The following is a 6000-nucleotide window of genomic DNA, read 5'->3' on the forward strand; positions in this document are numbered from 1 at the left end:
ACACTGCTGTGAAGAGGGAACCCTACAGGTCCTGGAGCAGAGGCAGGGCAGGGCCAGCCCAGGGCAATCCATGGTGACCCTCTGGCCGAGGAGGCAGGGGAGAGGGGCGGCTCCACCCGGCCAGGCCTGGGGCCTGACTCCCTCTGGAAGTTCTTCTAGCCTCTTACCTGAGGCCCTCAAGCCGCACCTGGAACTGGAGAAGGTGTCTGCAGGCACCTGGGGTGGGGGTGGGGGGCGGGGAGAGGGGGGAGTGCTGTCTGTCCTCGGCCAGAGCTCAGGACAGACCCTCCGCTGGAACCCAGGAGCCCTCCGTCATTGGCCCATTCATTCATTTATCCAGTAAATGTTTATTGGGTACCAAGCGGGTCCCTAGACCCCACCTGGCCTTGGGGTTGGGGGACCCTGCCTGGAGGCTTGGCCTCTGGGGACGCATGAGGCCACCCCCACGGTGGCGCTAGTCTCCCCCTACCCCACCCCTGGGCCCCGCGGGGAGACAGCCCCCGCGTCGCGCTGGGGCTGGGGGCGGGGCTTGCCGGAGGAGGAGTCCCGGCTGACCCTCCCCAGAGGAGCGGGTGGGGTGGAGGTGGGCCTCAGCAGCCCCGCCCCGGGCCCCACACAGCAGCTGTTCCCGGAATGGGGGTTTTAAACTTTTTTTTTTTGTTGGCGAATATGCATGTGGTCTTAATTATTTATACGCAGCACTTATCTCCCCCAAATGTTTTATCGGGATTCGGCAGACCCGAGAGCGCGAGGTGGAAGCCCTGGGCGGCATGGGGGAGGGGAGGGGGGGCTGCAGGGGGAGCAGCGGAAGAGGGGGGGGTGGGGGCGGCGGAGCCGATCTGGGTGGCCCCGAAGTCGGCCCCGGCGGACGGCCGCGACTCGGGGGTGAGGGAGGATACCGACCCCATCCGCGGTCCATTTAACTCTTTCGGGTCACCGAGGGGCGTTGGGAAACCGTAGGTGCGTGGCGGGCCTGCGGGAGACGACACCTGGGGCGGGTTGACCCGGGCTCCGGCCTGCGCGGACCCGGCCGGCAGGGGGCGCTCACAGAGGCCAGTTCGCCGGGGTGCTTCCCCGGTGGTCGCAAACGACGGTGGGCAGCCACAGCCCTCGGCAAAACCCAGGATGCCTCAGGGAGGGGCCCAGCTCTTTTCTGGTGGGGGGTGGGAAGAGGAGAGAACCGGGCGTGATCTAGGAATCCCGCACCTATTAACACTCTGGGGCATTAGTGGTCTCATTCGGGGCTCACCACCCCCTGGAGACCTGAGTGGCCTTATCCTGCCCATTTTGCAGATGAGGAAACTGAGGTTCAGAGGAACCACACGTCTAAGGACCTCCAGCAGATCGGTGTCCACGTGGACTCAGGCGGGTGGTCCTCCCTTTAGCTGGGGGAGGGTAGTGGGTGGGGCACCCCCCCCCCCCGCCTCATTTGGTCCCCTAGGGCCCCGCCAGCTGCAGATGCCCTCTTCGTGCCCTCTTCCTGGCCGTTTGGGCAGCGCCACTGGAGATTCCTGGAAGCGCCTCCCGGGCACACCCCTCCCCCTCGCACCCGCCCACCCAGTGACTGAAGGATTTGGGGGGGGGGAGGGCGGGGGGAGAGGAGGGGGGAACTTAGAGGCCACCCCCTCCCCCCCCCCCCCCCGCAACCCCTGGTGAGGGGTGGCTAGGAGCCCGAGCCCGGAGGGCCTGGGAGCTCCCGACCCTCCCTCCAGCAGTGCCCATGGCCTGATGTCCTGCGGGGCACCGGGGTCTTGCCGACACCCAGGAGGCCCTCGGGGGTCGGGGGCTCGATCTTTTGCAGGACAGGGCGAAGCAGACGGCTGGACGGGAGGGCAGGCCTGGGGCTCCCGGAATCCCACTGGGACGGGAGCGGCAGGGGTCTTCAGGATTTAGGGGTGCACCTTCTGTGCCTCGGGACTTCCGCCCCCAACCCGGGTCTCAGGCTTGCGGAGTCCCCGTGTCCTTCGCCCGGGGTGGGGGTGGGGGAGGGAGGATTTCCTTGAACTTTAAAGTCGGGACCAGTGGGAATGGGGGCTCGGTCCCCTGCAATCCTAGGCTCCCTCGGTGGGGCAGGGCCGGTGGGGCAGGGCCTGGGAGAGGAAGCCTCGAGATTCATGGCATTCCCTGAATTTCAGTCCCGGCCACGGAGTCGGCCTCTCCCAACGCAAAGCTTTAAGAGGGAGGTTCCCGCGAGCTCCCCGGCGGCCGCTTGGTAATTGGTTCATCGATTAACAGTTGGGTGTGGGGGGCGCTTCAACAAGGGTGGGGGGTGGGCGGCTGATGAGGGACCAGGCCCTGGGGAGAGGTTGGAGGGAGGCGGGGAAGTCGGTAATTCCAGGTTGGGGAGGGTCTTTGTGCCTCCCCAAGGAGGCGAGGACCCCCGCGAGGCAGCCCTGCCCCCCACCACCACCCTACCCCCGGGTGCCAAGCGCCAGACGGGCCCCCTGGGCCCCTGGAAGAATTGGTTCCCAACAGCCAACCTGTTCCCATAGCCAGAAGTTGCCATGGTGACCCCCTCCCACCTTCAGCTACAGCTTTTCCAGTAAAACCACTGCAGAAATCCATACTTCCCGACAGGCACGCCCCCCGGCCCCCCACCCCCCACTCCGCGCGGTCTGGGAGCTCCCGGGAGTTAACCCTCAGCTTGCCGGGGATGCTGTTTGGGGGAGTCCGGGGACTGAGGGCCGACCACGAGGGGCCTGGAGAAGGTAGACAGGGGGGATAGGCCCTCTGTCCTCTCCCTCAAGGCCGCCTCCAGCCACTGGAGCAAGTCCGGGCCGCTGGAAGGGAGAAGGGAACCGGGCTCTCAGCTGAAGGCCCCGCCTTGGAGCAGCATTGCTGGGGCACCCGGGCAGCTTTAGCGCCACCAGAGTGCAAGCCGAGCGCCTCGGGGACTCCAGCCCTCCAAGGGTGACTGGGTATCAGATCTACCCAGCCTGGCCTGCAGTCTCTGGCGGCCTCAGCTCGCCCCTCCCTGGCCTCTGCCCCTCCTCCCCCCACAATGCTTTCCTAGAGGCAGAGAGGCTCCGCTCAGGTCCAGCAGGGTCACCTGCTGCCCCTCCGGCCAGGCCGCACGCCCACAGCCTGGCTCGGTGTCCACAAGTCCGCTCTGATGGGCCGTTGGTGTTGGACGAAAGTCACTGACAGCTTAGGGTCTCCGCTTCCTCCCCTGAGGAATGAGGCTAAAGATCCCAGCTCCTTGCCAGTTTGGGGGAGAAGAGGGGTTCCTTTCCCGCTGGGCCCCGGGGACAAGGCCTGCCTGCCTCTGTTGGGGGAGGGGGCCCCTGGGGACGGCCAGGCTGTGCAGCCCAGGGGTTGAGCTCGGTGGCTCAGCCTAGCCTCCACTTGCAGAGCCTTGAGCATGGAGGTGCTCTAATTGTTTTCTGTGCAGCCCTAGATGAATAATTGAGAGGTCTTTGAAGAGAATTAATTAGCCCGTTTATTGACTGTAAATGCTTTGCTGCAGATGATAAAGGGAAGGCTCACCGCCTGTGCGGGCTGCCTGCCGACTAGGGCCAGCAACTAGACATTTAATTTGCACCCAGGGTTCCCTCAGCATGACCAGGGCTCAGCCTTTGCCTGGGAGCTGGCCCCTTCCCGCCACCCCGAGAAAGGAGCTGGTGGCTGAACCCCGGCTTCCGGGCACCCCTGGCATCCTGCTGCAAGGTTCTGTCCCCCAGCCCTAGCTCTGCTCCGTTTGTCTCCCAAGAGGCAAGGGAGGGCTGCCCTCCCTGCAAGGAGCACGGATGGGGTCTGTCCACTGTTGGGAGTGCTTTCCCTAGCACGTTGGACTCCTGTCCTGGGGCCAGGCTCTGGGCAGGGCCCAGGACCCCCAAGGGGAGAGGCACCCCACCACGGGGGACCTGTCCTGGGGCTGGTTCTGGACTCTGTGGATCTCTCTCCATGCAGCGATCCTATGGTGCCCGGGCCCCAGGCCGGGGTCAGGTCAGACGGTGGGACCCAGGCAGGGAGAGGTCCACTAGCCTGGACAGTGTTGGCTTGCTAGGTGGGTGCTAGTGATTCATAAGGACAGCAAACATTTCTATACCTTTCATTCCGGGCCAGGCCCTGGCACATATATGGATTCACTTGGTCCTCCTGACAAGCCTGTGTAGACCGTGTGAGGGTGGGGGGTGTACTTGTTCTCTGGCGGGTCCACAGGGCCTCAGTGCAGAACCTGATATAGCCAAGGGCTTATGGAAGGAAGGAAGGGAGGGAGGAAGGAAAGGAGGGAGGAGGGAGGCAAGGGGGGAGGCCTGCCCAAGGGTCAGCCCCTGCCTGCGTGGCCGCTGGGCACCAGCGGACGCAAAGAGACACCAGGAGAGCTGCCTTAGGAACCCCAGCCCCGCAGCTGTGGGCATGGCCTGGGGATCAGAGACGTCCTGCTGTGTGAGTGGGAGCCATGGCTCTTGGTTCAGCTGAGCCATGAAGGAGCCTGGGCTGAACCACAGCAATGGCGGGCGGGGAGACTGTGGCAGCTGCCATAGCTGGAGAGGAGGGGGGGGCGATGGAGCGGAGTGACTCATGGACCTGGGGACAGGGGGCAGAGGAGTGGACAGGACCCCAGACCTGGGTGAGGTTGTTCGGGAAGCACAGCGAGCTGGCTCTCACCCAGGCAGCTCCCCGGGGAATTTGGATGGCCCCCTTCCAGATGTCTCATTGTCCTTCTGTGCCGGGACAGGCTGCCCTGTGGGGACCACGTCAACGGACTCCCTCTTCCTGTGCCTTCGGTTGGGTTTCACAAGCAGGAGGCGCGGGCGGAGGTTGTGGGGGCGGGCGATACAGAGCCCAGTGCCGCTGGCTCTGTGAGCGTCCCTGTGCTCACACCCGCGAGGGCTCCTACTGGGCAGCCCTCCCCGTCCCTTCAGCTTTCTTTCGAGGGCCGCTGTCCGCATCGCTGTTTGTTTTTCTTGAACATTTACTACGTGCCGTGGACTCTGGTACATCCGGGCAGTCCCAGAAGACGGAACATTTGCACAGCTGACTTACTTAGGCAACTATCCCAAGTCACCAAGTTGGTGAATGTTGGTGCTGAGGCGTGAACCCACATCTACCAGACTCCACTTTGCGGTGTTGTCTGTAGTGCTGTCTCCTGCCTCCTGCTCCTCCTGGCCTCTGGGGGCTGCCCCTCCCTGCCCTCCACCTGGCGGTTCCGGTGGAAGCCTGGGGCCACCTCATCAAGGGCTTTGGCAGCTGGGGAAGAGAAGCTGGCCTTCCTCGAGGTGCTGAAGCTAGGTGCATAGGGCCCGGGGACAGGCGGCACGTGGCCCAGGAGGAGAGGAGGAACCCTGTCCGGAATGCTCTGGGTCTAAGGGATCTTGGAAGCTTGGAGGCAAGATGCCAAGGGGAAGAGTGGTTTAGGATCGTTCTCCATCCGACAGCGTGTGGGTCAGATAGAAGGCAGTGCTAGACCAGCGGGCTACCCATCGTGTCCCCAGTGTGTGCTTCTTCCGGACCATCTCAGCAGTACGAGGGAGCTCATTGGTTGTACTGGCACGTTTCAGCCTCTACTCAGTGCACATCCCTGGTCAAAGCAAGTCACATGGTGCCATGACCCCAGTGTCTGTGTCTCCCCAAAACCCGATCTTGATGGCACCTCAATCTTGGACTTCCAGCCTCCAAAACCGAGAAACACCATCCTGCTGTTTATAAGCCACCCAGTCTCTGGTGGGTGTTCTGTGACAGCCGCCTGGACAGACAGCCCAAAATCAAGGCTATGGATGCATAAATCTGTTAGAAGGGAGTGAGGGGGCTGGATGGAGAACTCAATCCCTCTTTTAAATTTGTATTTATTGTTTAATTTTTAAAGTGTATTTATTTGGGGCACCTGGATGGCTCAGTCGGTTGAGTGTCTGACTTTGGCCCAGGTCATGACCCTGCGCTTTGTGGGTTCGAGCCCCGCGTCGGGCTCTGTGCCGACAGCTCGGAGCCTGGAGCCTGCTTGGGATTCTGTGTCTCCCTCTCTCTCTCTGCCCCTTCCCCGTTCTGTCTCTCTATCTC

This window comes from Panthera tigris, chromosome E1 (assembly GCF_018350195.1).
Source record: "Panthera tigris isolate Pti1 chromosome E1, P.tigris_Pti1_mat1.1, whole genome shotgun sequence".
Taxonomy (NCBI): Eukaryota; Metazoa; Chordata; class Mammalia; order Carnivora; family Felidae; genus Panthera; species Panthera tigris.